We start from the raw sequence: 27,705 nt of genomic DNA, 5'->3' as shown, positions 1-27,705 counted from the left end.
AGAATGAATTTCCCATCTTTGACGCAGTTCTCCATCTCAAATTTCAGTACTAAAAGTACGACGCTACTTCTTGCTGTGTCCCATCGCAAGTTACATTCAAGCCCTTATGACGCCGATCAAACAAGAGGTGGCAAATCAGCTTCAATCGTTTAGTGCCATCTCAGTCGCTTGCAGAAGGTACCTCACCCTATGTGATACAATGGCGAATTGTCGCTATTACCAAAGCGGCGGCGGCGCCGACGACAATCGCGAGGGTCTTTATCAGGGGTAGAAAATACATCACAAGAACTAAGTATTTCAAGTCGGCATTCTCCGGAGACTGCCTGAAGCAGCAGTTTCTGGTGCCCACTTTAATATCACCATTCACACTATTCATTTGCGAGAGCATTTCTTAAATACCGCACCCATTCATAATTTTTTTTATCCTTGACCGCTTTTTTCGAAAGGGCCACGGTGGGAGGGGCTGTTACAAAATTCATTTGCCGCCTGTGAGGATCGAACTCACGACCTCTGGTTTACTAGACCAGCGCTCTGCCACTGAGCTAAGGAGGCGCCTCCTAGCGGACTTTTAAGGTACTTTGTCCTTACAGACTAGTGAATCGGAGCCCTTCAGCTCGAAACGCACCGCATGAGCGACCATTATTTGCATTTAGTTAGCACAGCTGCTGCTTTCCTACACATCTCACACTATATCGATGTACAACTAAAATTGCAAAACAACACATTTATTTCATTTCAGAGTCACTTTCAGCTTCAAATACCGTTCCTCTGATATTCATACGAAGCTAGGCATCGTCGTAACCCGTTACGTTCATTACGCAAGGCTCACGAGAGGGGCGCATGTTGGATCCGCGTAGACACAAAATTTTGCGCCGTCCAGCGTGGGGCTCGAACCCACGACCCTGAGATTAAGAGTCTCATGCTCTACCGACTGAGCTAGCCGGGCTGCACGCAACGCGTTACGAGCCATACAATACTGATGTGACCTGCGACCATCTATTGAAGATTCTTTTGACTACAGCTTATTTCCTGCTGCCACAAATCAGCTACAATCCTATTCAATGAAAAATTGTCTCCGAAAGGCATCAAATCTGCATGAAATGATACGTGGCTATCAGCACCATTATTCAACACACATGCTCGACTGTGCGCAGACGCCTGTGGCGTAGCCCTTGGCTCCTGAATCAGATGCAGTAGTTCCAACAAAAACTCTCCTGAACGGCACTGTGCCGAAAACTTCGCTACAGATCACCCTTGTCTTGCTTGTGCTTCTGGTAGACGCCGGTTTTGTAGCCAGGAAGCGGACAGCAGCAACTTCCAACTAGTTTTAGTGTACTCAAACAACACAGTAAAACAGCATGCATCTTTTGCAGAACAGGAAAAACTCGACCGTGACAGGATTCGAACCTGCAATCTTCGGATCCGAAGTCCGACGCCTTATCCATGAGGCCACACGGTCACTGGCGCAATATACTTCCCCACTCACACCTCGTTTTCGCCATTTGTACACTTGGCAGAATGATTTTCCCATCTTTGACGCAGTTCTCCATCTCAAATTTCAGTACTAAAAGTACGACGCTACTTCTTGCTGTGTCCCATCGCAAGTTACATTCAAGCCCTTATGACGCTGATCAAACAAGAGGTGGCAAATCAGCTTCAATCGTTTAGTGCCATCTCAGTCGCTTGCAGAAGGTACCTCACCCTATGTGATACAATGGCGAATTGTCGCTATTACCAAAGCGGCGGCGGCGCCGACGACGACGACGACAATCGCGAGGGTCTTTATCAGGGGTAGAAAATACATCACAAGAACTAAGTATTTCACGTCGGCATTCTCCGGAGACTGCCTAAAGCAGCAGTTTCTGGTGCCCACTTTAATAGCACCATTCACACTATTCATTTGCGAGAGCATTTCTTAAATACCGCACCCATTCATAATTTTTTTTATCCTTGACCGCTTTTTTCGAAAATGCCACGGTGGGAGGGGCTGTTACAAAATTCATTTGCCGCCTGTGAGGATCGAACTCACGACCTCTGGTTTACTAGACCAGCGCTCTGCCACTGAGATAAGGAGGCGCCTCCTAGCGGACTTATAGGATACTTTAATCTTACAAACTAGTGAATCGGAGCCCTTCAGCTCGAAACGCACCGCATGAGCGACCATTATTTACATTTAGTTAGCACAGCTGCTGCTTTCCTACACATCTCACACTATATCGATGTACAACTAAAATTGCAAAACAACACATTTATTTCATTTCAGAGTCACTTTCAGCTTCAAATACCGTTCCTCTAATATTCATACGAAGCTAGGCATCGTCGTAACCCGTTACGTTCATTACGCAAGGCTCACGAGAGGGGCGCATGTTGGATCCGCGTAGACACAAAATTTTGCGCCGCCCAGCGTGGGGCTCGAACCCACGACCCTGAGATTAAGAGTCTCATGCTCTACCGACTGAGCTAGCCGGGCTGCACGCAACGCGTTACGAGCCATACAATACTGATGTGACCTGCGACCATCTATTGAAGATTCTTTTGACTACAGCTTATTTCCTGCTGCCACAAATCAGCTACAATCCTATTCAATGAAAAATTGTCTCCGAAAGGCATCAAATCTGCATGAAATGATACGTGGCTATCAGCACCATTATTCAACACACATGCTCGACTGTGCGCAGACGCCTGTGGCGTAGCCCTTGGCTCCTGAATCAGATGCAGTAGTTCCAACAAAAACTCTCCTGAACGGCACTGTGCCGAAAACTTCGCTACAGATCACCCTTGTCTTGCTTGTGCTTCTGGTAGACGCCGGTTTTGTAGCCAGGAAGCGGACAGCAGCAACTTCCAACTAGTTTTAGTGTACTCAAACAACACACTAAAACAGCATGCATCTTTTGCAGAACAGGAAAAACTCGACCGTGACAGGATACGAACCTGCAATCTTCGAATCCGAAGTCCGACGCCTTATCCATTAGGCCACACGGTCACTGGCGCAATATACTTCCCCACTCACACATCGTTTTCGCCATTTGTACACTTGGCAGAATGATTTTCCCATCTTTGACGCAGTTCTCCATCTCAAATTTCAGTACTAAAAGTACGACGCTACTTCTTGCTGTGTCCCATCGCAAGTTACATTCAAGCCCTTATGACGCTGATCAAACAAGAGGTGGCAAATCAGCTTCAATCGTTTAGTGCCATCTCAGTCGCTTGCAGAAGGTACCTCACCCTATGTGATACAATGGCGAATTGTCGCTATTACCAAAGCGGCGGCGGCGCCGACGACGACGACGACAATCGCGAGGGTCTTTATCAGGGGTAGAAAATACATCACAAGAACTAAGTATTTCACGTCGGCATTCTCCGGAGACTGCCTAAAGCAGCAGTTTCTGGTGCCCACTTTAATAGCACCATTCACACTATTCATTTGCGAGAGCATTTCTTAAATACCGCACCCATTCATAATTTTTTTTATCCTTGACCGCTTTTTTCGAAAATGCCACGGTGGGAGGGGCTGTTACAAAATTCATTTGCCGCCTGTGAGGATCGAACTCACGACCTCTGGTTTACTACACCAGCGCTCTGCCACTGAGATAAGGAGGCGCCTCCTAGCGGACTTATAGGATACTTTAATCTTACAAACTAGTGAATCGGAGCCCTTCAGCTCGAAACGCACCGCATGAGCGACCATTATTTACATTTAGTTAGCACAGCTGCTGCTCTCCTACACATCTCACACTATATCGATGTACAACTAAAATTGCAAAACAACACATTTATTTCATTTCAGAGTCACTTTCAGCTTCAAATACCGTTCCTCTGATATTCATACGAAGCTAGGCATCGTCGTAACCCGTTACGTTCATTACGCAAGGCTCACGAGAGGGGCGCATGTTGGATCCGCGTAGACACAAAATTTTGCGCCGCCCAGCGTGGGGCTCGAACCCACGACCCTGAGATTAAGAGTCTCATGCTCTACCGACTGAGCTAGCCGGGCTGCACGCAACGCGTTACGAGCCATACAATACTGATGTGACCTGCGACCATCTATTGAAGATTCTTTTGACTACAGCTTATTTCCTGCTGCCACAAATCAGCTACAATCCTATTCAATGAAAAATTGTCTCCGAAAGGCATCAAATCTGCATGAAATGATACGTGGCTATCAGCTCCATTATTCAACACACATGCTCGACTGTGCGCAGACGCCTGTGGCGTAGCCCTTGGCTCCTGAATCAGATGCAGTAGTTCCAACAAAAACTCTCCTGAACGGCACTGTGCCGAAAACTTCGCTACAGATCACCCTTGTCTTGCTTGTGCTTCTGGTAGACGCCGGTTTTGTAGCCAGGAAGCGGACAGCAGCAACTTCCAACTAGTTTTAGTGTACTCAAACAACACAGTAAAACAGCATGCATCTTTTGCAGAACAGGAAAAACTCGACCGTGACAGGATTCGAACCTGCAATCTTCGGATCCGAAGTCCGACGCCTTATCCATTAGGCCACACGGTCACTGGCGCAATATACTTCCCCACTCACACCTCGTTTTCGCCATTTGTACACTTGGCAGAATGATTTTCCCATCTTTGACGCAGTTCTCCATCTCAAATTTCAGTACTAAAAGTACGACGCTACTTCTTGCTGTGTCCCATCGCAAGTTACATTCAAGCCCTTATGACGCCGATCAAACAAGAGGTGGCAAATCAGCTTCAATCGTTTAGTGCCATCTCAGTCGCTTGCAGAAGGTACCTCACCCTATGTGATACAATGGCGAATTGTCGCTATTACCAAAGCGGCGGCGGCGCCGACGACGACGACGACAATCGCGAGGGTCTTTATCAGGGGTAGAAAATACATCACAAGAACTAAGTATTTCACGTCGGCATTCTCCGGAGACTGCCTAAAGCAGCAGTTTCTGGTGCCCACTTTAATAGCACCATTCACACTATTCATTTGCGAGAGCATTTCTTAAATACCGCACCCGTTCATAATTTTTTTTATCCTTGACCGCTTTTTTCGAAAATGCCACGGTGGGAGGGGCTGTTACAAAATTCATTTGCCGCCTGTGAGGATCGAACTCACGACCTCTGGTTTACTAGACCAGCGCTCTGCCACTGAGATAAGGAGGCGCCTCCTAGCGGACTTATAGGATACTTTAATCTTACAAACTAGTGAATCGGAGCCCTTCAGCTCGAAACGCACCGCATGAGCGACCATTATTTACATTTAGTTAGCACAGCTGCTGCTCTCCTACACATCTCACACTATATCGATGTACAACTAAAATTGCAAAACAACACATTTATTTCATTTCAGAGTCACTTTCAGCTTCAAATACCGTTCCTCTGATATTCATACGAAGCTAGGCATCGTCGTAACCCGTTACGTTCATTACGCAAGGCTCACGAGAGGGGCGCATGTTGGATCCGCGTAGACACAAAATTTTGCGCCGTCCAGCGTGGGGCTCGAACCCACGACCCTGAGATTAAGAGTCTCATGCTCTACCGACTGAGCTAGCCGGGCTGCACGCAACGCGTTACGAGCCATACAATACTGATGTGACCTGCGACCATCTATTGAAGATTCTTTTGACTACAGCTTATTTCCTGCTGCCACAAATCAGCTACAATCCTATTCAATGAAAAATTGTCTCCGAAAGGCATCAAATCTGCATGAAATGATACGTGGCTATCAGCACCATTATTCAACACACATGCTCGACTGTGCGCAGACGCCTGTGGCGTAGCCCTTGGCTCCTGAATCAGATGCAGTAGTTCCAACAAAAACTCTCCTGAACGGCACTGTGCCGAAAACTTCGCTACAGATCACCCTTGTCTTGCTTGTGCTTCTGGTAGACGCCGGTTTTGTAGCCAGGAAGCGGACAGCAGCAACTTCCAACTAGTTTTAGTGTACTCAAACAACACAGTAAAACAGCATGCATCTTTTGCAGAACAGGAAAAACTCGACCGTGACAGGATTCGAACCTGCAATCTTCGGATCCGAAGTCCGACGCCTTATCCATTAGGCCACACGGTCACTGGCGCAATATACTTCCCCACTCACACCTCGTTTTCGCCATTTGTACACTTGGCAGAATGATTTTCCCATCTTTGACGCAGTTCTCCATCTCAAATTTCAGTACTAAAAGTACGACGCTACTTCTTGCTGTGTCCCATCGCAAGTTACATTCAAGCCCTTATGACGCTGATCAAACAAGAGGTGGCAAATCAGCTTCAATCGTTTAGTGCCATCTCAGTCGCTTGCAGAAGGTACCTCACCCTATGTGATACAATGGCGAATTGTCGCTATTACCAAAGCGGCGGCGGCGCCGACGACAATCGCGAGGGTCTTTATCAGGGGTAGAAAATACATCACAAGAACTAAGTATTTCAAGTCGGCATTCTCCGGAGACTGCCTGAAGCAGCAGTTTCTGGTGCCCACTTTAATATCACCATTCACACTATTCATTTGCGAGAGCATTTCTTAAATACCGCACCCATTCATAATTTTTTTTATCCTTGACCGCTTTTTTCGAAAGGGCCACGGTGGGAGGGGCTGTTACAAAATTCATTTGCCGCCTGTGAGGATCGAACTCACGACCTCTGGTTTACTAGACCAGCGCTCTGCCACTGAGCTAAGGAGGCGCCTCCTAGCGGACTTTTAAGGTACTTTGTCCTTACAGACTAGTGAATCGGAGCCCTTCAGCTCGAAACGCACCGCATGAGCGACCATTATTTGCATTTAGTTAGCACAGCTGCTGCTTTCCTACACATCTCACACTATATCGATGTACAACTAAAATTGCAAAACAACACATTTATTTCATTTCAGAGTCACTTTCAGCTTCAAATACCGTTCCTCTGATATTCATACGAAGCTAGGCATCGTCGTAACCCGTTACGTTCATTACGCAAGGCTCACGAGAGGGGCGCATGTTGGATCCGCGTAGACACAAAATTTTGCGCCGTCCAGCGTGGGGCTCGAACCCACGACCCTGAGATTAAGAGTCTCATGCTCTACCGACTGAGCTAGCCGGGCTGCACGCAACGCGTTACGAGCCATACAATACTGATGTGACCTGCGACCATCTATTGAAGATTCTTTTGACTACAGCTTATTTCCTGCTGCCACAAATCAGCTACAATCCTATTCAATGAAAAATTGTCTCCGAAAGGCATCAAATCTGCATGAAATGATACGTGGCTATCAGCACCATTATTCAACACACATGCTCGACTGTGCGCAGACGCCTGTGGCGTAGCCCTTGGCTCCTGAATCAGATGCAGTAGTTCCAACAAAAACTCTCCTGAACGGCACTGTGCCGAAAACTTCGCTACAGATCACCCTTGTCTTGCTTGTGCTTCTGGTAGACGCCGGTTTTGTAGCCAGGAAGCGGACAGCAGCAACTTCCAACTAGTTTTAGTGTACTCAAACAACACAGTAAAACAGCATGCATCTTTTGCAGAACAGGAAAAACTCGACCGTGACAGGATTCGAACCTGCAATCTTCGGATCCGAAGTCCGACGCCTTATCCATTAGGCCACACGGTCACTGGCGCAATATACTTCCCCACTCACACCTCGTTTTCGCCATTTGTACACTTGGCAGAATGATTTTCCCATCTTTGACGCAGTTCTCCATCTCAAATTTCAGTACTAAAAGTACGACGCTACTTCTTGCTGTGTCCCATCGCAAGTTACATTCAAGCCCTTATGACGCTGATCAAACAAGAGGTGGCAAATCAGCTTCAATCGTTTAGTGCCATCTCAGTCGCTTGCAGAGGGTACCTCACCCTATGTGATACAATGGCGAATTGTCGCTATTACCAAAGCGGCGGCGGCGCCGACGACGACGACAATCGCGAGGGTCTTTATCAGGGGTAGAAAATACATCACAAGAACTAAGTATTTCACGTCGGCATTCTCCGGAGACTGCCTAAAGCAGCAGTTTCTGGTGCCCACTTTAATAGCACCATTCACACTATTCATTTGCGAGAGCATTTCTTAAATACCGCACCCATTCATAATTTTTTTTATCCTTGACCGCTTTTTTCGAAAATGCCACGGTGGGAGGGGCTGTTACAAAATTCATTTGCCGCCTGTGAGGATCGAACTCACGACCTCTGGTTTACTAGACCAGCGCTCTGCCACTGAGATAAGGAGGCGCCTCCTAGCGGACTTATAGGATACTTTGTTCTTACAAACTAGTGAATCGGAGCCCTTCAGCTCGAAACGCACCGCATGAGCGACCATTATTTACATTTAGTTAGCACAGCTGCTGCTTTCCTACACATCTCACACTATATCGATGTACAACTAAAATTGCAAAACAACACATTTATTTCATTTCAGAGTCACTTTCAGCTTCAAATACCGTTCCTCTGATATTCATACGAAACTAGGCATCGTCGTAACCCGTTACGTTCATTACGCAAGGCTCACGAGAGGGGCGCATGTTGGATCCGCGTAGACACAAAATTTTGCGCCGCCCAGCGTGGGGCTCGAACCCACGACCCTGAGATTAAGAGTCTCATGCTCTACCGACTGAGCTAGCCGGGCTGCACGCAACGCGTTACGAGCCATACAATACTGATGTGACCTGCGACCATCTATTGAAGATTCTTTTGACTACAGCTTATTTCCTGCTGCCACAAATCAGCTACAATCCTATTCAATGAAAAATTGTCTCCGAAAGGCATCAAATCTGCATGAAATGATACGTGGCTATCAGCACCATTATTCAACACACATGCTCGACTGTGCGCAGACGCCTGTGGCGTAGCCCTTGGCTCCTGAATCAGATGCAGTAGTTCCAACAAAAACTCTCCTGAACGGCACTGTGCCGAAAACTTCGCTACAGATCACCCTTGTCTTGCTTGTGCTTCTGGTAGACGCCGGTTTTGTAGCCAGGAAGCGGACAGCAGCAACTTCCAACTAGTTTTAGTGTACTCAAACAACACAGTAAAACAGCATGCATCTTTTGCAGAACAGGAAAAACTCGACCGTGACAGGATTCGAACCTGCAATCTTCGGATCCGAAGTCCGACGCCTTATCCATGAGGCCACACGGTCACTGGCGCAATATACTTCCCCACTCACACCTCGTTTTCGCCATTTGTACACTTGGCAGAATGAATTTCCCATCTTTGACGCAGTTCTCCATCTCAAATTTCAGTACTAAAAGTACGACGCTACTTCTTGCTGTGTCCCATCGCAAGTTACATTCAAGCCCTTATGACGCTGATCAAACAAGAGGTGGCAAATCAGCTTCAATCGTTTAGTGCCATCTCAGTCGCTTGCAGAAGGTACCTCACCCTATGTGATACAATGGCGAATTGTCGCTATTACCAAAGCGGCGGCGGCGCCGACGACGACGACGACGACAATCGCGAGGGTCTTTATCAGGGGTAGAAAATACATCACAAGAACTAAGTATTTCACGTCGGCATTCTCCGGAGACTGCCTAAAGCAGCAGTTTCTGGTGCCCACTTTAATAGCACCATTCACACTATTCATTTGCGAGAGCATTTCTTAAATACCGCACCCATTCATAATTTTTTTTATCCTTGACCGCTTTTTTCGAAAGGGCCACGGTGGGAGGGGCTGTTACAAAATTCATCTGCCGCCTGTGAGAATCGAACTCACGACCTCTGGTTTACTAGACCAGCGCTCTGCCACTGAGCTAAGGAGGCGCCTCCTAGCGGACTTTTAGGATACTTTGTTGTTACAAACTAGTGAATCGGAGCACTTCAGCTCGAAACGCACCGCATGAGCGACCATTATTTGCATTTAGTTAGCACAGCTGCTGCTTTCCTACACATCTCATACTATATCGATGTACAACTAAAATTGCAAAACAACACATTTATTTCACTTCAGAGTCACTTTCAGCTTCAAATACCGTTCCTCTGATATTCATACGAAGCTAGGCATCGTCGTAACCCGTTACGTTCATTACGCAAGGCTCACGAGAGGGGCGCATGTTGGATCCGCGTAGACACAAAATTTTGCGCCGTACAGCGTGGGGCACGAACCCACGACCATGAGATTAAGAGACTCATGCTCTACCGACTGAGCTAGCCGGGCTGCACGCAACGCGTTACGAGCCATACAATACTGATGTGACCTGCGACCATCTATTGAAGATTCTTTTGACTACAGCTTATTTCCTGCTGCCACAAATCAGCTACAATCCTATTCAATGAAAAATTGTCTCCGAAAGGCATCAAATCTGCATGAAATGATACGTGGCTATCAGCTCCATTATTCAACACACATGCTCGACTGTGCGCAGACGCCTGTGGCGTAGCCCTTGGCTCCTGAATCAGATGCAGTAGTTCCAACAAAAACTCTCCTGAACGGCACTGTGCCGAAAACTTCGCTACAGATCACCCTTGTCTTGCTTGTGCTTCTGGTAGACGCCGGTTTTGTAGCCAGGAAGCGGACAGCAGCAACTTCCAACTAGTTTTAGTGTACTCAAACAACACAGTAAAACAGCATGCATCTTTTGCAGAACAGGAAAAACTCGACCGTGACAGGATTCGAACCTGCAATCTTCGGATCCGAAGTCCGACGCCTTATCCATGAGGCCACACGGTCACTGGCGCAATATACTTCCCCACTCACACCTCGTTTTCGCCATTTGTACACTTGGCAGAATGAATTTCCCATCTTTGACGCAGTTCTCCATCTCAAATTTCAGTACTAAAAGTACGACGCTACTTCTTGCTGTGTCCCATCGCAAGTTACATTCAAGCCCTTATGACGCCGATCAAACAAGAGGTGGCAAATCAGCTTCAATCGTTTAGTGCCATCTCAGTCGCTTGCAGAAGGTACCTCACCCTATGTGATACAATGGCGAATTGTCGCTATTACCAAAGCGGCGGCGGCGCCGACGACAATCGCGAGGGTCTTTATCAGGGGTAGAAAATACATCACAAGAACTAAGTATTTCAAGTCGGCATTCTCCGGAGACTGCCTGAAGCAGCAGTTTCTGGTGCCCACTTTAATATCACCATTCACACTATTCATTTGCGAGAGCATTTCTTAAATACCGCACCCATTCATAATTTTTTTTATCCTTGACCGCTTTTTTCGAAAGGGCCACGGTGGGAGGGGCTGTTACAAAATTCATTTGCCGCCTGTGAGGATCGAACTCACGACCTCTGATTGACTAGACCAGCGCTCTGCCACTGAGCTAAGGAGGCGCCTCCTAGCGGACTTTTAAGGTACTTTGTCCTTACAGACTAGTGAATCGGAGCCCTTCAGCTCGAAACGCACCGCATGAGCGACCATTATTTGCATTTAGTTAGCACAGCTGCTGCTTTCCTACACATCTCACACTATATCGATGTACAACTAAAATTGCAAAACAACACATTTATTTCATTTCAGAGTCACTTTCAGCTTCAAATACCGTTCCTCTGATATTCATACGAAGCTAGGCATCGTCGTAACCCGTTACGTTCATTACGCAAGGCTCACGAGAGGGGCGCATGTTGGATCCGCGTAGACACAAAATTTTGCGCCGTCCAGCGTGGGGCTCGAACCCACGACCCTGAGATTAAGAGTCTCATGCTCTACCGACTGAGCTAGCCGGGCTGCACGCAACGCGTTACGAGCCATACAATACTGATGTGACCTGCGACCATCTATTGAAGATTCTTTTGACTACAGCTTATTTCCTGCTGCCACAAATCAGCTACAATCCTATTCAATGAAAAATTGTCTCCGAAAGGCATCAAATCTGCATGAAATGATACGTGGCTATCAGCACCATTATTCAACACACATGCTCGACTGTGCGCAGACGCCTGTGGCGTAGCCCTTGGCTCCTGAATCAGATGCAGTAGTTCCAACAAAAACTCTCCTGAACGGCACTGTGCCGAAAACTTCGCTACAGATCACCCTTGTCTTGCTTGTGCTTCTGGTAGACGCCGGTTTTGTAGCCAGGAAGCGGACAGCAGCAACTTCCAACTAGTTTTAGTGTACTCAAACAACACAGTAAAACAGCATGCATCTTTTGCAGAACAGGAAAAACTCGACCGTGACAGGATTCGAACCTGCAATCTTCGGATCCGAAGTCCGACGCCTTATCCATTAGGCCACACGGTCACTGGCGCAATATACTTCCCCACTCACACCTCGTTTTCGCCATTTGTACACTTGGCAGAATGATTTTCCCATCTTTGACGCAGTTCTCCATCTCAAATTTCAGTACTAAAAGTACGACGCTACTTCTTGCTGTGTCCCATCGCAAGTTACATTCAAGCCCTTATGACGCTGATCAAACAAGAGGTGGCAAATCAGCTTCAATCGTTTAGTGCCATCTCAGTCGCTTGCAGAAGGTACCTCACCCTATGTGATACAATGGCGAATTGTCGCTATTACCAAAGCGGCGGCGGCGCCGACGACGACGACGACGACGACGACAATCGCGAGGGTCTTTATCAGGGGTAGAAAATACATCACAAGAACTAAGTATTTCACGTCGGCATTCTCCGGAGACTGCCTAAAGCAGCAGTTTCTGGTGCCCACTTTAATAGCACCATTCACACTATTCATTTGCGAGAGCATTTCTTAAATACCGCACCCATTCATAATTTTTTTTATCCTTGACCGCTTTTTTCGAAAATGCCACGGTGGGAGGGGCTGTTACAAAATTCATTTGCCGCCTGTGAGGATCGAACTCACGACCTCTGGTTTACTAGACCAGCGCTCTGCCACTGAGATAAGGAGGCGCCTCCTAGCGGACTTATAGGATACTTTGTTCTTACAAACTAGTGAATCGGAGCCCTTCAGCTCGAAACGCACCGCATGAGCGACCATTATTTACATTTAGTTAGCACAGCTGCTGCTTTCCTACACATCTCACACTATATCGATGTACAACTAAAATTGCAAAACAACACATTTATTTCATTTCAGAGTCACTTTCAGCTTCAAATACCGTTCCTCTGATATTCATACGAAGCTAGGCATCGTCGTAACCCGTTACGTTCATTACGCAAGGCTCACGAGAGGGGCGCATGTTGGATCCGCGTAGACACAAAATTTTGCGCCGCCCAGCGTGGGGCTCGAACCCACGACCCTGAGATTAAGAGTCTCATGCTCTACCGACTGAGCTAGCCGGGCTGCACGCAACGCGTTACGAGCCATACAATACTGATGTGACCTGCGACCATCTATTGAAGATTCTTTTGACTACAGCTTATTTCCTGCTGCCACAAATCAGCTACAATCCTATTCAATGAAAAATTGTCTCCGAAAGGCATCAAATCTGCATGAAATGATACGTGGCTATCAGCACCATTATTCAACACACATGCTCGACTGTGCGCAGACGCCTGTGGCGTAGCCCTTGGCTCCTGAATCAGATGCAGTAGTTCCAACAAAAACTCTCCTGAACGGCACTGTGCCGAAAACTTCGCTACAGATCACCCTTGTCTTGCTTGTGCTTCTGGTAGACGCCGGTTTTGTAGCCAGGAAGCGGACAGCAGCAACTTCCAACTAGTTTTAGTGTACTCAAACAACACAGTAAAACAGCATGCATCTTTTGCAGAACAGGAAAAACTCGACCGTGACAGGATTCGAACCTGCAATCTTCGGATCCGAAGTCCGACGCCTTATCCATGAGGCCACACGGTCACTGGCGCAATATACTTCCCCACTCACACCTCGTTTTCGCCATTTGTACACTTGGCAGAATGAATTTCCCATCTTTGACGCAGTTCTCCATCTCAAATTTCAGTACTAAAAGTACGACGCTACTTCTTGCTGTGTCCCATCGCAAGTTACATTCAAGCCCTTATGACGCTGATCAAACAAGAGGTGGCAAATCAGCTTCAATCGTTTAGTGCCATCTCAGTCGCTTGCAGAAGGTACCTCACCCTATGTGATACAATGGCGAATTGTCGCTATTACCAAAGCGGCGGCGGCGCCGACGACGACGACGACGACGACGACAATCGCGAGGGTCTTTATCAGGGGTAGAAAATACATCACAAGAACTAAGTATTTCACGTCGGCATTCTCCGGAGACTGCCTAAAGCAGCAGTTTCTGGTGCCCACTTTAATAGCACCATTCACACTATTCATTTGCGAGAGCATTTCTTAAATACCGCACCCATTCATAATTTTTTTTATCCTTGACCGCTTTTTTCGAAAATGCCACGGTGGGAGGGGCTGTTACAAAATTCATTTGCCGCCTGTGAGGATCGAACTCACGACCTCTGGTTTACTAGACCAGCGCTCTGCCACTGAGATAAGGAGGCGCCTCCTAGCGGACTTATAGGATACTTTGTTCTTACAAACTAGTGAATCGGAGCCCTTCAGCTCGAAACGCACCGCATGAGCGACCATTATTTACATTTAGTTAGCACAGCTGCTGCTTTCCTACACATCTCACACTATATCGATGTACAACTAAAATTGCAAAACAACACATTTATTTCATTTCAGAGTCACTTTCAGCTTCAAATACCGTTCCTCTGATATTCATACGAAGCTAGGCATCGTCGTAACCCGTTACGTTCATTACGCAAGGCTCACGAGAGGGGCGCATGTTGGATCCGCGTAGACACAAAATTTTGCGCCGCCCAGCGTGGGGCTCGAACCCACGACCCTGAGATTAAGAGTCTCATGCTCTACCGACTGAGCTAGCCGGGCTGCACGCAACGCGTTACGAGCCATACAATACTGATGTGACCTGCGACCATCTATTGAAGATTCTTTTGACTACAGCTTATTTCCTGCTGCCACAAATCAGCTACAATCCTATTCAATGAAAAATTGTCTCCGAAAGGCATCAAATCTGCATGAAATGATACGTGGCTATCAGCACCATTATTCAACACACATGCTCGACTGTGCGCAGACGCCTGTGGCGTAGCCCTTGGCTCCTGAATCAGATGCAGTAGTTCCAACAAAAACTCTCCTGAACGGCACTGTGCCGAAAACTTCGCTACAGATCACCCTTGTCTTGCTTGTGCTTCTGGTAGACGCCGGTTTTGTAGCCAGGAAGCGGACAGCAGCAACTTCCAACTAGTTTTAGTGTACTCAAACAACACAGTAAAACAGCATGCATCTTTTGCAGAACAGGAAAAACTCGACCGTGACAGGATTCGAACCTGCAATCTTCGGATCCGAAGTCCGACGCCTTATCCATGAGGCCACACGGTCACTGGCGCAATATACTTCCCCACTCACACCTCGTTTTCGCCATTTGTACACTTGGCAGAATGAATTTCCCATCTTTGACGCAGTTCTCCATCTCAAATTTCAGTACTAAAAGTACGACGCTACTTCTTGCTGTGTCCCATCGCAAGTTACATTCAAGCCCTTATGACGCTGATCAAACAAGAGGTGGCAAATCAGCTTCAATCGTTTAGTGCCATCTCAGTCGCTTGCAGAAGGTACCTCACCCTATGTGATACAATGGCGAATTGTCGCTATTACCAAAGCGGCGGCGGCGCCGACGACGACGACAATCGCGAGGGTCTTTATCAGGGGTAGAAAATACATCACAAGAACTAAGTATTTCACGTCGGCATTCTCCGGAGACTGCCTAAAGCAGCAGTTTCTGGTGCCCACTTTAATAGCACCATTCACACTATTCATTTGCGAGAGCATTTCTTAAATACCGCACCCATTCATAATTTTTTTTATCCTTGACCGCTTTTTTCGAAAATGCCACGGTGGGAGGGGCTGTTACAAAATTCATTTGCCGCCTGTGAGGATCGAACTCACGACCTCTGGTTTACTAGACCAGCGCTCTGCCACTGAGATAAGGAGGCGCCTCCTAGCGGACTTATAGGATACTTTGTTCTTACAAACTAGTGAATCGGAGCCCTTCAGCTCGAAACGCACCGCATGAGCGACCATTATTTACATTTAGTTAGCACAGCTGCTGCTTTCCTACACATCTCACACTATATCGATGTACAACTAAAATTGCAAAACAACACATTTATTTCATTTCAGAGTCACTTTCAGCTTCGAATACCGTTCCTCTGATATTCATACGAAGCTAGGCATCGTCGTAACCCGTTACGTTCATTACGCAAGGCTCACGAGAGGGGCGCATGTTGGATCCGCGTAGACACAAAATTTTGCGCCGCCCAGCGTGGGGCTCGAACCCACGACCCTGAGATTAAGAGTCTCATGCTCTACCGACTGAGCTAGCCGGGCTGCACGCAACGCGTTACGAGCCATACAATACTGATGTGACCTGCGACCATCTATTGAAGATTCTTTTGACTACAGCTTATTTCCTGCTGCCACAAATCAGCTACAATCCTATTCAATGAAAAATTGTCTCCGAAAGGCATCAAATCTGCATGAAATGATACGTGGCTATCAGCACCATTATTCAACACACATGCTCGACTGTGCGCAGACGCCTGTGGCGTAGCCCTTGGCTCCTGAATCAGATGCAGTAGTTCCAACAAAAACTCTCCTGAACGGCACTGTGCCGAAAACTTCGCTACAGATCACCCTTGTCTTGCTTGTGCTTCTGGTAGACGCCGGTTTTGTAGCCAGGAAGCGGACAGCAGCAACTTCCAACTAGTTTTAGTGTACTCAAACAACACACTAAAACAGCATGCATCTTTTGCAGAACAGGAAAAACTCGACCGTGACAGGATACGAACCTGCAATCTTCGAATCCGAAGTCCGACGCCTTATCCATTAAGCCACACGGACACTGGCGCAATATACTTCCCCACTCACACATCGTTTTCGCCATTTGTACACTTGGCAGAATGATTTTCCCATCTTTGACGCAGTTCTCCATCTCAAATTTCAGTACTAAAAGTACGACGCTACTTCTTGCTGTGTCCCATCGCAAGTTACATTCAAGCCCTTATGACGCTGATCAAACAAGAGGTGGCAAATCAGCTTCAATCGTTTAGTGCCATCTCAGTCGCTTGCAGAAGGTACCTCACCCTATGTGATACAATGGCGAATTGTCGCTATTACCAAAGCGGCGGCGGCGCCGACGACGACGACGACAATCGCGAGGGTCTTTATCAGGGGTAGAAAATACATCACAAGAACTAAGTATTCCACGTCGGCATTCTCCGGAGACTGCCTAAAGCAGCAGTTTCTGGTGCCCACTTTAATAGCACCATTCACACTATTCATTTGCGAGAGCATTTCTTAAATACCGCACCCATTCATAATTTTTTTTATCCTTGACCGCTTTTTTCGAAAATGCCACGGTGGGAGGGGCTGTTACAAAATTCATTTGCCGCCTGTGAGGATCGAACTCACGACCTCTGGTTTACTACACCAGCGCTCTGCCACTGAGATAAGGAGGCGCCTCCTAGCGGACTTATAGGATACTTTGTTCTTACAAACTAGTGAATCGGAGCCCTTCAGCTCGAAACGCACCGCATGAGCGACCATTATTTACATTTAGTTAGCACAGCTGCTGCTTTCCTACACATCTCACACTATATCGATGTACAACTAAAATTGCAAAACAACACATTTATTTCATTTCAGAGTCACTTTCAGCTTCAAATACCGTTCCTCTGATATTCATACGAAGCTAGGCATCGTCGTAACCCGTTACGTTCATTACGCAAGGCTCACGAGAGGGGCGCATGTTGGATCCGCGTAGACACAAAATTTTGCGCCGCCCAGCGTGGGGCTCGAACCCACGACCCTGAGATTAAGAGTCTCATGCTCTACCGACTGAGCTAGCCGGGCTGCACGCAACGCGTTACGAGCCATACAATACTGATGTGACCTGCGACCATCTATTGAAGATTCTTTTGACTACAGCTTATTTCCTGCTGCCACAAATCAGCTACAATCCTATTCAATGAAAAATTGTCTCCGAAAGGCATCAAATCTGCATGAAATGATACGTGGCTATCAGCACCATTATTCAACACACATGCTCGACTGTGCGCAGACGCCTGTGGCGTAGCCCTTGGCTCCTGAATCAGATGCAGTAGTTCCAACAAAAACTCTCCTGAACGGCACTGTGCCGAAAACTTCGCTACAGATCACCCTTGTCTTGCTTGTGCTTCTGGTAGACGCCGGTTTTGTAGCCAGGAAGCGGACAGCAGCAACTTCCAACTAGTTTTAGTGTACTCAAACAACACACTAAAACAGCATGCATCTTTTGCAGAACAGGAAAAACTCGACCGTGACAGGATACGAACCTGCAATCTTCGAATCCGAAGTACGACGCCTTATCCATTAAGCCACACGGTCACTGGCGCAATATACTTCCCCACTCACACATCGTTTTCGCCATTTGTACACTTGGCAGAATGATTTTCCCATCTTTGACGCAGTTCTCCATCTCAAATTTCAGTACTAAAAGTACGACGCTACTTCTTGCTGTGTCCCATCGCAAGTTACATTCAAGCCCTTATGACGCTGATCAAACAAGAGGTGGCAAATCAGCTTCAATCGTTTAGTGCCATCTCAGTCGCTTGCAGAAGGTACCTCACCCTATGTGATACAATGGCGAATTGTCGCTATTACCAAAGCGGCGGCGGCGCCGACGACGACGACGACAATCGCGAGGGTCTTTATCAGGGGTAGAAAATACATCACAAGAACTAAGTATTTCACGTCGGCATTCTCCGGAGACTGCCTAAAGCAGCAGTTTCTGGTGCCCACTTTAATAGCACCATTCACACTATTCATTTGCGAGAGCATTTCTTAAATACCGCACCCATTCATAATTTTTTTTATCCTTGACCGCTTTTTTCGAAAATGCCACGGTGGGAGGGGCTGTTACAAAATTCATTTGCCGCCTGTGAGGATCGAACTCACGACCTCTGGTTTACTAGACCAGCGCTCTGCCACTGAGATAAGGAGGCGCCTCCTAGCTGACTTATAGGATACTTTGTTCTTACAAACTAGTGAATCGGAGCCCTTCAGCTCGAAACGCACCGCATGAGCGACCATTATTTACATTTAGTTAGCACAGCTGCTGCTTTCCTACACATCTCACACTATATCGATGTACAACTAAAATTGCAAAACAACACATTTATTTCATTTTAGAGTCACTTTCAGCTTCAAATACCGTTCCTCTGATATTCATACGAAGCTAGGCATCGTCGTAACCCGTTACGTTCATTACGCAAGGCTCACGAGAGGGGCGCATGTTGGATCCGCGTAGACACAAAATTTTGCGCCGCCCAGCGTGGGGCTCGAACCCACGACCCTGAGATTAAGAGTCTCATGCTCTACCGACTGAGCTAGCCGGGCTGCACGCAACGCGTTACGAGCCATACAATACTGATGTGACCTGCGACCATCTATTGAAGATTCTTTTGACTACAGCTTATTTCCTGCTGCCACAAATCAGCTACAATCCTATTCAATGAAAAATTGTCTCCGAAAGGCATCAAATCTGCATGAAATGATACGTGGCTATCAGCACCATTATTCAACACACATGCTCGACTGTGCGCAGACGCCTGTGGCGTAGCCCTTGGCTCCTGAATCAGATGCAGTAGTTCCAACAAAAACTCTCCTGAACGGCACTGTGCCGAAAACTTCGCTACAGATCACCCTTGTCTTGCTTGTGCTTCTGGTAGACGCCGGTTTTGTAGCCAGGAAGCGGACAGCAGCAACTTCCAACTAGTTTTAGTGTACTCAAACAACACAGTAAAACAGCATGTATCTTTTGCAGAACAGGAAAAACTCGACCGTGACAGGATTCGAACCTGCAATCTTCGGATCCGAAGTCCGACGCCTTATCCATGAGGCCACACGGTCACTGGCGCAATATACTTCCCCACTCACACCTCGTTTTCGCCATTTGTACACTTGGCAGAATGAATTTCCCATCTTTGACGCAGTTCTCCATCTCAAATTTCAGTACTAAAAGTACGACGCTACTTCTTGCTGTGTCCCATCGCAAGTTACATTCAAGCCCTTATGACGCCGATCAAACAAGAGGTGGCAAATCAGCTTCAATCGTTTAGTGCCATCTCAGTCGCTTGCAGAAGGTACCTCACCCTATGTGATACAATGGCGAATTGTCGCTATTACCAAAGCGGCGGCGGCGCCGACGACGACGACGACAATCGCGAGGGTCTTTATCAGGGGTAGAAAATACATCACAAGAACTAAGTATTTCACGTCGGCATTCTCCGGAGACTGCCTAAAGCAGCAGTTTCTGGTGCCCACTTTAATAGCACCATTCACACTATTCATTTGCGAGAGCATTTCTTAAATACCGCACCCATTCATAATTTTTTTTATCCTTGACCGCTTTTTTCGAAAGGGCCACGGTGGGAGGGGCTGTTACAAAATTCATCTGCCGCCTGTGAGAATCGAACTCACGACCTCTGGTTTACTAGACCAGCGCTCTGCCACTGAGCTAAGGAGGCGCCTCCTAGCGGACTTTTAGGATACTTTGTTGTTACAAACTAGTGAATCGGAGCACTTCAGCTCGAAACGCACCGCATGAGCGACCATTATTTGCATTTAGTTAGCACAGCTGCTGCTTTCCTACACATCTCACACTATATCGATGTACAACTAAAATTGCAAAACAACACATTTATTTCATTTCAGAGTCACTTTCAGCTTCAAATACCGTTCCTCTGATATTCATACGAAGCTAGGCATCGTCGTAACCCGTTACGTTCATTACGCAAGGCTCACGAGAGGGGCGCATGTTGGATCCGCGTAGACACAAAATTTTGCGCCGTCCAGCGTGGGGCTCGAACCCACGACCCTGAGATTAAGAGTCTCATGCTCTACCGACTGAGCTAGCCGGGCTGCACGCAACGCGTTACGAGCCATACAATACTGATGTGACCTGCGACCATCTATTGAAGATTCTTTTGACTACAGCTTATTTCCTGCTGCCACAAATCAGCTACAATCCTATTCAATGAAAAATTGTCTCCGAAAGGCATCAAATCTGCATGAAATGATACGTGGCTATCAGCACCATTATTCAACACACATGCTCGACTGTGCGCAGACGCCTGTGGCGTAGCCCTTGGCTCCTGAATCAGATGCAGTAGTTCCAACAAAAACTCTCCTGAACGGCACTGTGCCGAAAACTTCGCTACAGATCACCCTTGTCTTGCTTGTGCTTCTGGTAGACGCCGGTTTTGTAGCCAGGAAGCGGACAGCAGCAACTTCCAACTAGTTTTAGTGTACTCAAACAACACAGTAAAACAGCATGCATCTTTTGCAGAACAGGAAAAACTCGACCGTGACAGGATTCGAACCTGCAATCTTCGGATCCGAAGTCCGACGCCTTATCCATTAGGCCACACGGCCACTGGCGCAATATACTTCCCCACTCACACCTCGTTTTCGCCATTTGTACACTTGGCAGAATGATTTTCCCATCTTTGACGCAGTTCTCCATCTCAAATTTCAGTACTAAAAGTACGACGCTACTTCTTGCTGTGTCCCATCGCAAGTTACATTCAAGCCCTTATGACGCTGATCAAACAAGAGGTGGCAAATCAGCTTCAATCGTTTAGTGCCATCTCAGTCGCTTGCAGAAGGTACCTCACCCTATGTGATACAATGGCGAATTGTCGCTATTACCAAAGCGGCGGCGGCGCCGACGACGACGACGACGACGACAATCGCGAGGGTCTTTATCAGGGGTAGAAAATACATCACAAGAACTAAGTATTTCACGTCGGCATTCTCCGGAGACTGCCTAAAGCAGCAGTTTCTGGTGCCCACTTTAATAGCACCATTCACACTATTCATTTGCGAGAGCATTTCTTAAATACCGCACCCATTCATAATTTTTTTTATCCTTGACCGCTTTTTTCGAAAATGCCACGGTGGGAGGGGCTGTTACAAAATTCATTTGCCGCCTGTGAGGATCGAACTCACGACCTCTGGTTTACTAGACCAGCGCTCTGCCACTGAGATAAGGAGGCGCCTCCTAGCTGACTTATAGGATACTTTGTTCTTACAAACTAGTGAATCGGAGCCCTTCAGCTCGAAACGCACCGCATGAGCGACCATTATTTACATTTAGTTAGCACAGCTGCTGCTTTCCTACACATCTCACACTATATCGATGTACAACTAAAATTGCAAAACAACACATTTATTTCATTTTAGAGTCACTTTCAGCTTCAAATACCGTTCCTCTGATATTCATACGAAGCTAGGCATCGTCGTAACCCGTTACGTTCATTACGCAAGGCTCACGAGAGGGGCGCATGTTGGATCCGCGTAGACACAAAATTTTGCGCCGCCCAGCGTGGGGCTCGAACCCACGACCCTGAGATTAAGAGTCTCATGCTCTACCGACTGAGCTAGCCGGGCTGCACGCAACGCGTTACGAGCCATACAATACTGATGTGACCTGCGACCATCTATTGAAGATTCTTTTGACTACAGCTTATTTCCTGCTGCCACAAATCAGCTACAATCCTATTCTATGAAAAATTGTCTCCGAAAGGCATCAAATCTGCATGAAATGATACGTGGCTATCAGCACCATTATTCAACACACATGCTCGACTGTGCGCAGACGCCTGTGGCGTAGCCCTTGGCTCCTGAATCAGATGCAGTAGTTCCAACAAAAACTCTCCTGAACGGCACTGTGCCGAAAACTTCGCTACAGATCACCCTTGTCTTGCTTGTGCTTCTGGTAGACGCCGGTTTTGTAGCCAGGAAGCGGACAGCAGCAACTTCCAACTAGTTTTAGTGTACTCAAACAACACAGTAAAACAGCATGCATCTTTTGCAGAACAGGAAAAACTCGACCGTGACAGGATTCGAACCTGCAATCTTCGGATCCGAAGTCCGACGCCTTATCCATGAGGCCACACGGTCACTGGCGCAATATACTTCCCCACTCACACCTCGTTTTCGCCATTTGTACACTTGGCAGAATGAATTTCCCATCTTTGACGCAGTTCTCCATCTCAAATTTCAGTACTAAAAGTACGACGCTACTTCTTGCTGTGTCCCATCGCAAGTTACATTCAAGCCCTTATGACGCCGATCAAACAAGAGGTGGCAAATCAGCTTCAATCGTTTAGTGCCATCTCAGTCGCTTGCAGAAGGTACCTCACCCTATGTGATACAATGGCGAATTGTCGCTATTACCAAAGCGGCGGCGGCGCCGACGACAATCGCGAGGGTCTTTATCAGGGGTAGAAAATACATCACAAGAACTAAGTATTTCAAGTCGGCATTCTCCGGAGACTGCCTGAAGCAGCAGTTTCTGGTGCCCACTTTAATATCACCATTCACACTATTCATTTGCGAGAGCATTTCTTAAATACCGCACCCATTCATAATTTTTTTTATCCTTGACCGCTTTTTTCGAAAGGGCCACGGTGGGAGGGGCTGTTACAAAATTCATTTGCCGCCTGTGAGGATCGAACTCACGACCTCTGGTTTACTAGACCAGCGCTCTGCCACTGAGCTAAGGAGGCGCCTCCTAGCGGACTTTTAAGGTACTTTGTCCTTACAGACTAGTGAATCGGAGCCCTTCAGCTCGAAACGCACCGCATGAGCGACCATTATTTGCATTTAGTTAGCACAGCTGCTGCTTTCCTACACATCTCACACTATATCGATGTACAACTAAAATTGCAAAACAACACATTTATTTCATTTCAGAGTCACTTTCAGCTTCAAATACCGTTCCTCTGATATTCATACGAAGCTAGGCATCGTCGTAACCCGTTACGTTCATTACGCAAGGCTCACGAGAGGGGCGCATGTTGGATCCGCGTAGACACAAAATTTTGCGCCGTCCAGCGTGGGGCTCGAACCCACGACCCTGAGATTAAGAGTCTCATGCTCTACCGACTGAGCTAGCCGGGCTGCACGCAACGCGTTACGAGCCATACAATACTGATGTGACCTGCGACCATCTATTGAAGATTCTTTTGACTACAGCTTATTTCCTGCTGCCACAAATCAGCTACAATCCTATTCAATGAAAAATTGTCTCCGAAAGGCATCAAATCTGCATGAAATGATACGTGGCTATCAGCACCATTATTCAACACACATGCTCGACTGTGCGCAGACGCCTGTGGCGTAGCCCTTGGCTCCTGAATCAGATGCAGTAGTTCCAACAAAAACTCTCCTGAACGGCACTGTGCCGAAAACTTCGCTACAGATCACCCTTGTCTTGCTTGTGCTTCTGGTAGACGCCGGTTTTGTAGCCAGGAAGCGGACAGCAGCAACTTCCAACTAGTTTTAGTGTACTCAAACAACACAGTAAAACAGCATGCATCTTTTGCAGAACAGGAAAAACTCGACCGTGACAGGATTCGAACCTGCAATCTTCGGATCCGAAGTCCGACGCCTTATCCATTAGGCCACACGGTCACTGGCGCAATATACTTCCCCACTCACACCTCGTTTTCGCCATTTGTACACTTGGCAGAATGATTTTCCCATCTTTGACGCAGTTCTCCATCTCAAATTTCAGTACTAAAAGTACGACGCTACTTCTTGCTGTGTCCCATCGCAAGTTACATTCAAGCCCTTATGACGCTGATCAAACAAGAGGTGGCAAATCAGCTTCAATCGTTTAGTGCCATCTCAGTCGCTTGCAGAGGGTACCTCACCCTATGTGATACAATGGCGAATTGTCGCTATTACCAAAGCGGCGGCGGCGCCGACGACGACGACAATCGCGAGGGTCTTTATCAGGGGTAGAAAATACATCACAAGAACTAAGTATTTCACGTCGGCATTCTCCGGAGACTGCCTAAAGCAGCAGTTTCTGGTGCCCACTTTAATAGCACCATTCACACTATTCATTTGCGAGAGCATTTCTTAAATACCGCACCCATTCATAATTTTTTTTATCCTTGACCGCTTTTTTCGAAATTGCCACGGTGGGAGGGGCTGTTACAAAATTCATTTGCCGCCTGTGAGGATCGAACTCACGACCTCTGGTTTACTAGACCAGCGCTCTGCCACTGAGATAAGGAGGCGCCTCCTAGCGGACTTATAGGATACTTTGTTCTTACAAACTAGTGAATCGGAGCCCTTCAGCTCGAAACGCACCGCATGAGCGACCATTATTTACATTTAGTTAGCACAGCTGCTGCTTTCCTACACATCTCACACTATATCGATGTACAACTAAAATTGCAAAACAACACATTTATTTCATTTCAGAGTCACTTTCAGCTTCAAATACCGTTCCTCTGATATTCATACGAAGCTAGGCATCGTCGTAACCCGTTACGTTCATTACGCAAGGCTCACGAGAGGGGCGCATGTTGGATCCGCGTAGACGCAAAATTTTGCGCCGCCCAGCGTGGGGCTCGAACCCACGACCCTGAGATTAAGAGTCTCATGCTCTACCGACTGAGCTAGCCGGGCTGCACGCAACGCGTTACGAGCCATACAATACTGATGTGACCTGCGACCATCTATTGAAGATTCTTTTGACTACAGCTTATTTCCTGCTGCCACAAATCAGCTACAATCCTATTCAATGAAAAATTGTCTCCGAAAGGCATCAAATCTGCATGAAATGATACGTGGCTATCAGCACCATTATTCAACACACATGCTCGACTGTGCGCAGACGCCTGTGGCGTAGCCCTTGGCTCCTGAATCAGATGCAGTAGTTCCAACAAAAACTCTCCTGAACGGCACTGTGCCGAAAACTTCGCTACAGATCACCCTTGTCTTGCTTGTGCTTCTGGTAGACGCCGGTTTTGTAGCCAGGAAGCGGACAGCAGCAACTTCCAACTAGTTTTAGTGTACTCAAACAACACACTAAAACAGCATGCATCTTTTGCAGAACAGGAAAAACTCGACCGTGACAGGATACGAACCTGCAATCTTCGAATCCGAAGTCCGACGCCTTATCCATTAAGCCACACGGTCACTGGCGCAATATACTTCCCCACTCACACATCGTTTTCGCCATTTGTACACTTGGCAGAATGATTTTCCCATCTTTGACGCAGTTCTCCATCTCAAATTTCAGTACTAAAAGTACGACGCTACTTCTTGCTGTGTCCCATCGCAAGTTACATTCAAGCCCTTATGACGCTGATCAAACAAGAGGTGGCAAATCAGCTTCAATCGTTTAGTGCCATCTCAGTCGCTTGCAGAAGGTACCTCACCCTATGTGATACAATGGCGAATTGTCGCTATTACCAAAGCGGCGGCGGCGCCGACGACGACGACGACAATCGCGAGGGTCTTTATCAGGGGTAGAAAATACATCACAAGAACTAAGTATTTCACGTCGGCATTCTCCGGAGACTGCCTAAAGCAGCAGTTTCTGGTGCCCACTTTAATAGCACCATTCACACTATTCATTTGCGAGAGCATTTCTTAAATACCGCACCCATTCATAATTTTTTTTATCCTTGACCGCTTTTTTCGAAAATGCCACGGTGGGAGGGGCTGTTACAAAATTCATTTGCCGCCTGTGAGGATCGAACTCACGACCTCTGGTTTACTAGACCAGCGCTCTGCCACTGAGATAAGGAGGCGCCTCCTAGCGGACTTATAGGATACTTTGTTCTTACAAACTAGTGAATCGGAGCCCTTCAGCTCGAAACGCACCGCATGAGCGACCATTATTTACATTTAGTTAGCACAGCTGCTGCTTTCCTACACATCTCACACTATATCGATGTACAACTAAAATTGCAAAACAACACATTTATTTCATTTCAGAGTCACTTTCAGCTTCAAATACCGTTCCTCTGATATTCATACGAAGCTAGGCATCGTCGTAACCCGTTACGTTCATTACGCAAGGCTCACGAGAGGGGCGCATGTTGGATCCGCGTAGACACAAAATTTTGCGCCGCCCAGCGTGGGGCTCGAACCCACGACCCTGAGATTAAGAGTCTCATGCTCTACCGACTGAGCTAGCCGGGCTGCACGCAACGCGTTACGAGCCATACAATACTGATGTGACCTGCGACCATCTATTGAAGATTCTTTTGACTACAGCTTATTTCCTGCTGCCACAAATCAGCTACAATCCTATTCAATGAAAAATTGTCTCCGAAAGGCATCAAATCTGCATGAAATGATACGTGGCTATCAGCACCATTATTCAACACACATGCTCGACTGTGCGCAGACGCCTGTGGCGTAGCCCTTGGCTCCTGAATCAGATGCAGTAGTTCCAACAAAAACTCTCCTGAACGGCACTGTGCCGAAAACTTCGCTACAGATCACCCTTGTCTTGCTTGTGCTTCTGGTAGACGCCGGTTTTGTAGCCAGGAAGCGGACAGCAGCAACTTCCAACTAGTTTTAGTGTACTCAAACAACACACTAAAACAGCATGCATCTTTTGCAGAACAGGAAAAACTCGACCGTGACAGGATACGAACCTGCAATCTTCGAATCCGAAGTCCGACGCCTTATCCATTAAGCCACACGGTCACTGGCGCAATATACTTCCCCACTCACACATCGTTTTCGCCATTTGTACACTTGGCAGAATGATTTTCCCATCTTTGACGCAGTTCTCCATCTCAAATTTCAGTACTAAAAGTACGACGCTACTTCTTGCTGTGTCCCATCGCAAGTTACATTCAAGCCCTTATGACGCTGATCAAACAAGAGGTGGCAAATCAGCTTCAATCGTTTAGTGCCATCTCAGTCGCTTGCAGAAGGTACCTCACCCTATGTGATACAATGGCGAATTGTCGCTATTACCAAAGCGGCGGCGGCGCCGACGACGACGACGACAATCGCGAGGGTCTTTATCAGGGGTAGAAAATACATCA

General features: G+C 47.1%; 52 non-coding genes across 52 annotated transcripts; all 52 read right to left on the bottom strand.

Annotated features, from left to right (window-relative positions):
- Nucleotides 1–480: 480 nt before the first annotated feature.
- On the bottom strand, nt 481–552 carry Trnat-agu (transfer RNA threonine (anticodon AGU)). The gene has a single exon. It is a non-coding gene; the product is annotated as a tRNA-Thr (tRNA).
- Nucleotides 553–873: 321 nt separating this feature from the next.
- Nucleotides 874–946, bottom strand: Trnak-cuu (transfer RNA lysine (anticodon CUU)). The gene has a single exon. It is a non-coding gene; the product is annotated as a tRNA-Lys (tRNA).
- A 440-nt stretch (nt 947–1,386) lies between these two features.
- Nucleotides 1,387–1,459, bottom strand: Trnar-ucg (transfer RNA arginine (anticodon UCG)). Its single transcript has one exon. It is a non-coding gene; the product is annotated as a tRNA-Arg (tRNA).
- Nucleotides 1,460–2,004: 545 nt separating this feature from the next.
- Nucleotides 2,005–2,076, bottom strand: Trnat-agu (transfer RNA threonine (anticodon AGU)). The gene has a single exon. It is a non-coding gene; the product is annotated as a tRNA-Thr (tRNA).
- A 321-nt stretch (nt 2,077–2,397) lies between these two features.
- Nucleotides 2,398–2,470, bottom strand: Trnak-cuu (transfer RNA lysine (anticodon CUU)). The gene has a single exon. It is a non-coding gene; the product is annotated as a tRNA-Lys (tRNA).
- A 440-nt stretch (nt 2,471–2,910) lies between these two features.
- Trnar-ucg (transfer RNA arginine (anticodon UCG)) lies at nt 2,911–2,983 on the bottom strand. The gene has a single exon. It is a non-coding gene; the product is annotated as a tRNA-Arg (tRNA).
- Nucleotides 2,984–3,528: 545 nt separating this feature from the next.
- Trnat-agu (transfer RNA threonine (anticodon AGU)) lies at nt 3,529–3,600 on the bottom strand. Its single transcript has one exon. It is a non-coding gene; the product is annotated as a tRNA-Thr (tRNA).
- Nucleotides 3,601–3,921: 321 nt separating this feature from the next.
- Nucleotides 3,922–3,994, bottom strand: Trnak-cuu (transfer RNA lysine (anticodon CUU)). Its single transcript has one exon. It is a non-coding gene; the product is annotated as a tRNA-Lys (tRNA).
- A 440-nt stretch (nt 3,995–4,434) lies between these two features.
- Nucleotides 4,435–4,507, bottom strand: Trnar-ucg (transfer RNA arginine (anticodon UCG)). Its single transcript has one exon. It is a non-coding gene; the product is annotated as a tRNA-Arg (tRNA).
- Nucleotides 4,508–5,052: 545 nt separating this feature from the next.
- Nucleotides 5,053–5,124, bottom strand: Trnat-agu (transfer RNA threonine (anticodon AGU)). Its single transcript has one exon. It is a non-coding gene; the product is annotated as a tRNA-Thr (tRNA).
- A 321-nt stretch (nt 5,125–5,445) lies between these two features.
- Trnak-cuu (transfer RNA lysine (anticodon CUU)) lies at nt 5,446–5,518 on the bottom strand. The gene has a single exon. It is a non-coding gene; the product is annotated as a tRNA-Lys (tRNA).
- Nucleotides 5,519–5,958: 440 nt separating this feature from the next.
- Trnar-ucg (transfer RNA arginine (anticodon UCG)) lies at nt 5,959–6,031 on the bottom strand. Its single transcript has one exon. It is a non-coding gene; the product is annotated as a tRNA-Arg (tRNA).
- Nucleotides 6,032–6,567: 536 nt separating this feature from the next.
- Nucleotides 6,568–6,639, bottom strand: Trnat-agu (transfer RNA threonine (anticodon AGU)). Its single transcript has one exon. It is a non-coding gene; the product is annotated as a tRNA-Thr (tRNA).
- A 321-nt stretch (nt 6,640–6,960) lies between these two features.
- On the bottom strand, nt 6,961–7,033 carry Trnak-cuu (transfer RNA lysine (anticodon CUU)). Its single transcript has one exon. It is a non-coding gene; the product is annotated as a tRNA-Lys (tRNA).
- A 440-nt stretch (nt 7,034–7,473) lies between these two features.
- On the bottom strand, nt 7,474–7,546 carry Trnar-ucg (transfer RNA arginine (anticodon UCG)). The gene has a single exon. It is a non-coding gene; the product is annotated as a tRNA-Arg (tRNA).
- Nucleotides 7,547–8,088: 542 nt separating this feature from the next.
- Nucleotides 8,089–8,160, bottom strand: Trnat-agu (transfer RNA threonine (anticodon AGU)). Its single transcript has one exon. It is a non-coding gene; the product is annotated as a tRNA-Thr (tRNA).
- A 321-nt stretch (nt 8,161–8,481) lies between these two features.
- Trnak-cuu (transfer RNA lysine (anticodon CUU)) lies at nt 8,482–8,554 on the bottom strand. The gene has a single exon. It is a non-coding gene; the product is annotated as a tRNA-Lys (tRNA).
- A 440-nt stretch (nt 8,555–8,994) lies between these two features.
- On the bottom strand, nt 8,995–9,067 carry Trnar-ucg (transfer RNA arginine (anticodon UCG)). Its single transcript has one exon. It is a non-coding gene; the product is annotated as a tRNA-Arg (tRNA).
- A 548-nt stretch (nt 9,068–9,615) lies between these two features.
- On the bottom strand, nt 9,616–9,687 carry Trnat-agu (transfer RNA threonine (anticodon AGU)). The gene has a single exon. It is a non-coding gene; the product is annotated as a tRNA-Thr (tRNA).
- Nucleotides 9,688–10,008: 321 nt separating this feature from the next.
- Trnak-cuu (transfer RNA lysine (anticodon CUU)) lies at nt 10,009–10,081 on the bottom strand. The gene has a single exon. It is a non-coding gene; the product is annotated as a tRNA-Lys (tRNA).
- A 440-nt stretch (nt 10,082–10,521) lies between these two features.
- Nucleotides 10,522–10,594, bottom strand: Trnar-ucg (transfer RNA arginine (anticodon UCG)). Its single transcript has one exon. It is a non-coding gene; the product is annotated as a tRNA-Arg (tRNA).
- A 536-nt stretch (nt 10,595–11,130) lies between these two features.
- Nucleotides 11,131–11,202, bottom strand: Trnat-agu (transfer RNA threonine (anticodon AGU)). The gene has a single exon. It is a non-coding gene; the product is annotated as a tRNA-Thr (tRNA).
- A 321-nt stretch (nt 11,203–11,523) lies between these two features.
- Nucleotides 11,524–11,596, bottom strand: Trnak-cuu (transfer RNA lysine (anticodon CUU)). Its single transcript has one exon. It is a non-coding gene; the product is annotated as a tRNA-Lys (tRNA).
- A 440-nt stretch (nt 11,597–12,036) lies between these two features.
- Trnar-ucg (transfer RNA arginine (anticodon UCG)) lies at nt 12,037–12,109 on the bottom strand. The gene has a single exon. It is a non-coding gene; the product is annotated as a tRNA-Arg (tRNA).
- Nucleotides 12,110–12,663: 554 nt separating this feature from the next.
- Trnat-agu (transfer RNA threonine (anticodon AGU)) lies at nt 12,664–12,735 on the bottom strand. Its single transcript has one exon. It is a non-coding gene; the product is annotated as a tRNA-Thr (tRNA).
- A 321-nt stretch (nt 12,736–13,056) lies between these two features.
- On the bottom strand, nt 13,057–13,129 carry Trnak-cuu (transfer RNA lysine (anticodon CUU)). The gene has a single exon. It is a non-coding gene; the product is annotated as a tRNA-Lys (tRNA).
- Nucleotides 13,130–13,569: 440 nt separating this feature from the next.
- Trnar-ucg (transfer RNA arginine (anticodon UCG)) lies at nt 13,570–13,642 on the bottom strand. Its single transcript has one exon. It is a non-coding gene; the product is annotated as a tRNA-Arg (tRNA).
- Nucleotides 13,643–14,196: 554 nt separating this feature from the next.
- On the bottom strand, nt 14,197–14,268 carry Trnat-agu (transfer RNA threonine (anticodon AGU)). The gene has a single exon. It is a non-coding gene; the product is annotated as a tRNA-Thr (tRNA).
- Nucleotides 14,269–14,589: 321 nt separating this feature from the next.
- Nucleotides 14,590–14,662, bottom strand: Trnak-cuu (transfer RNA lysine (anticodon CUU)). Its single transcript has one exon. It is a non-coding gene; the product is annotated as a tRNA-Lys (tRNA).
- A 440-nt stretch (nt 14,663–15,102) lies between these two features.
- Trnar-ucg (transfer RNA arginine (anticodon UCG)) lies at nt 15,103–15,175 on the bottom strand. Its single transcript has one exon. It is a non-coding gene; the product is annotated as a tRNA-Arg (tRNA).
- A 542-nt stretch (nt 15,176–15,717) lies between these two features.
- On the bottom strand, nt 15,718–15,789 carry Trnat-agu (transfer RNA threonine (anticodon AGU)). The gene has a single exon. It is a non-coding gene; the product is annotated as a tRNA-Thr (tRNA).
- A 321-nt stretch (nt 15,790–16,110) lies between these two features.
- On the bottom strand, nt 16,111–16,183 carry Trnak-cuu (transfer RNA lysine (anticodon CUU)). Its single transcript has one exon. It is a non-coding gene; the product is annotated as a tRNA-Lys (tRNA).
- Nucleotides 16,184–17,241: 1,058 nt separating this feature from the next.
- Trnat-agu (transfer RNA threonine (anticodon AGU)) lies at nt 17,242–17,313 on the bottom strand. Its single transcript has one exon. It is a non-coding gene; the product is annotated as a tRNA-Thr (tRNA).
- Nucleotides 17,314–17,634: 321 nt separating this feature from the next.
- Trnak-cuu (transfer RNA lysine (anticodon CUU)) lies at nt 17,635–17,707 on the bottom strand. The gene has a single exon. It is a non-coding gene; the product is annotated as a tRNA-Lys (tRNA).
- Nucleotides 17,708–18,765: 1,058 nt separating this feature from the next.
- Trnat-agu (transfer RNA threonine (anticodon AGU)) lies at nt 18,766–18,837 on the bottom strand. The gene has a single exon. It is a non-coding gene; the product is annotated as a tRNA-Thr (tRNA).
- Nucleotides 18,838–19,158: 321 nt separating this feature from the next.
- Trnak-cuu (transfer RNA lysine (anticodon CUU)) lies at nt 19,159–19,231 on the bottom strand. Its single transcript has one exon. It is a non-coding gene; the product is annotated as a tRNA-Lys (tRNA).
- Nucleotides 19,232–19,671: 440 nt separating this feature from the next.
- Nucleotides 19,672–19,744, bottom strand: Trnar-ucg (transfer RNA arginine (anticodon UCG)). The gene has a single exon. It is a non-coding gene; the product is annotated as a tRNA-Arg (tRNA).
- Nucleotides 19,745–20,289: 545 nt separating this feature from the next.
- Trnat-agu (transfer RNA threonine (anticodon AGU)) lies at nt 20,290–20,361 on the bottom strand. The gene has a single exon. It is a non-coding gene; the product is annotated as a tRNA-Thr (tRNA).
- Nucleotides 20,362–20,682: 321 nt separating this feature from the next.
- Trnak-cuu (transfer RNA lysine (anticodon CUU)) lies at nt 20,683–20,755 on the bottom strand. The gene has a single exon. It is a non-coding gene; the product is annotated as a tRNA-Lys (tRNA).
- Nucleotides 20,756–21,195: 440 nt separating this feature from the next.
- On the bottom strand, nt 21,196–21,268 carry Trnar-ucg (transfer RNA arginine (anticodon UCG)). Its single transcript has one exon. It is a non-coding gene; the product is annotated as a tRNA-Arg (tRNA).
- Nucleotides 21,269–21,819: 551 nt separating this feature from the next.
- Trnat-agu (transfer RNA threonine (anticodon AGU)) lies at nt 21,820–21,891 on the bottom strand. Its single transcript has one exon. It is a non-coding gene; the product is annotated as a tRNA-Thr (tRNA).
- A 321-nt stretch (nt 21,892–22,212) lies between these two features.
- Nucleotides 22,213–22,285, bottom strand: Trnak-cuu (transfer RNA lysine (anticodon CUU)). The gene has a single exon. It is a non-coding gene; the product is annotated as a tRNA-Lys (tRNA).
- Nucleotides 22,286–22,725: 440 nt separating this feature from the next.
- On the bottom strand, nt 22,726–22,798 carry Trnar-ucg (transfer RNA arginine (anticodon UCG)). The gene has a single exon. It is a non-coding gene; the product is annotated as a tRNA-Arg (tRNA).
- Nucleotides 22,799–23,334: 536 nt separating this feature from the next.
- Trnat-agu (transfer RNA threonine (anticodon AGU)) lies at nt 23,335–23,406 on the bottom strand. Its single transcript has one exon. It is a non-coding gene; the product is annotated as a tRNA-Thr (tRNA).
- Nucleotides 23,407–23,727: 321 nt separating this feature from the next.
- On the bottom strand, nt 23,728–23,800 carry Trnak-cuu (transfer RNA lysine (anticodon CUU)). Its single transcript has one exon. It is a non-coding gene; the product is annotated as a tRNA-Lys (tRNA).
- Nucleotides 23,801–24,240: 440 nt separating this feature from the next.
- Trnar-ucg (transfer RNA arginine (anticodon UCG)) lies at nt 24,241–24,313 on the bottom strand. The gene has a single exon. It is a non-coding gene; the product is annotated as a tRNA-Arg (tRNA).
- A 542-nt stretch (nt 24,314–24,855) lies between these two features.
- On the bottom strand, nt 24,856–24,927 carry Trnat-agu (transfer RNA threonine (anticodon AGU)). Its single transcript has one exon. It is a non-coding gene; the product is annotated as a tRNA-Thr (tRNA).
- Nucleotides 24,928–25,248: 321 nt separating this feature from the next.
- Trnak-cuu (transfer RNA lysine (anticodon CUU)) lies at nt 25,249–25,321 on the bottom strand. The gene has a single exon. It is a non-coding gene; the product is annotated as a tRNA-Lys (tRNA).
- Nucleotides 25,322–25,761: 440 nt separating this feature from the next.
- Nucleotides 25,762–25,834, bottom strand: Trnar-ucg (transfer RNA arginine (anticodon UCG)). The gene has a single exon. It is a non-coding gene; the product is annotated as a tRNA-Arg (tRNA).
- A 545-nt stretch (nt 25,835–26,379) lies between these two features.
- Trnat-agu (transfer RNA threonine (anticodon AGU)) lies at nt 26,380–26,451 on the bottom strand. The gene has a single exon. It is a non-coding gene; the product is annotated as a tRNA-Thr (tRNA).
- Nucleotides 26,452–26,772: 321 nt separating this feature from the next.
- On the bottom strand, nt 26,773–26,845 carry Trnak-cuu (transfer RNA lysine (anticodon CUU)). The gene has a single exon. It is a non-coding gene; the product is annotated as a tRNA-Lys (tRNA).
- Nucleotides 26,846–27,285: 440 nt separating this feature from the next.
- Nucleotides 27,286–27,358, bottom strand: Trnar-ucg (transfer RNA arginine (anticodon UCG)). Its single transcript has one exon. It is a non-coding gene; the product is annotated as a tRNA-Arg (tRNA).
- Between the last annotated feature and the right edge of the window lie 347 nt (nt 27,359–27,705).

This window comes from Schistocerca cancellata, chromosome 8 (genome assembly GCF_023864275.1).
Source record: "Schistocerca cancellata isolate TAMUIC-IGC-003103 chromosome 8, iqSchCanc2.1, whole genome shotgun sequence".
In the NCBI taxonomy this organism is placed as follows: Eukaryota; Metazoa; Arthropoda; class Insecta; order Orthoptera; family Acrididae; genus Schistocerca; species Schistocerca cancellata.
This window is presented reverse-complemented; position numbering and strand designations above follow the sequence as displayed.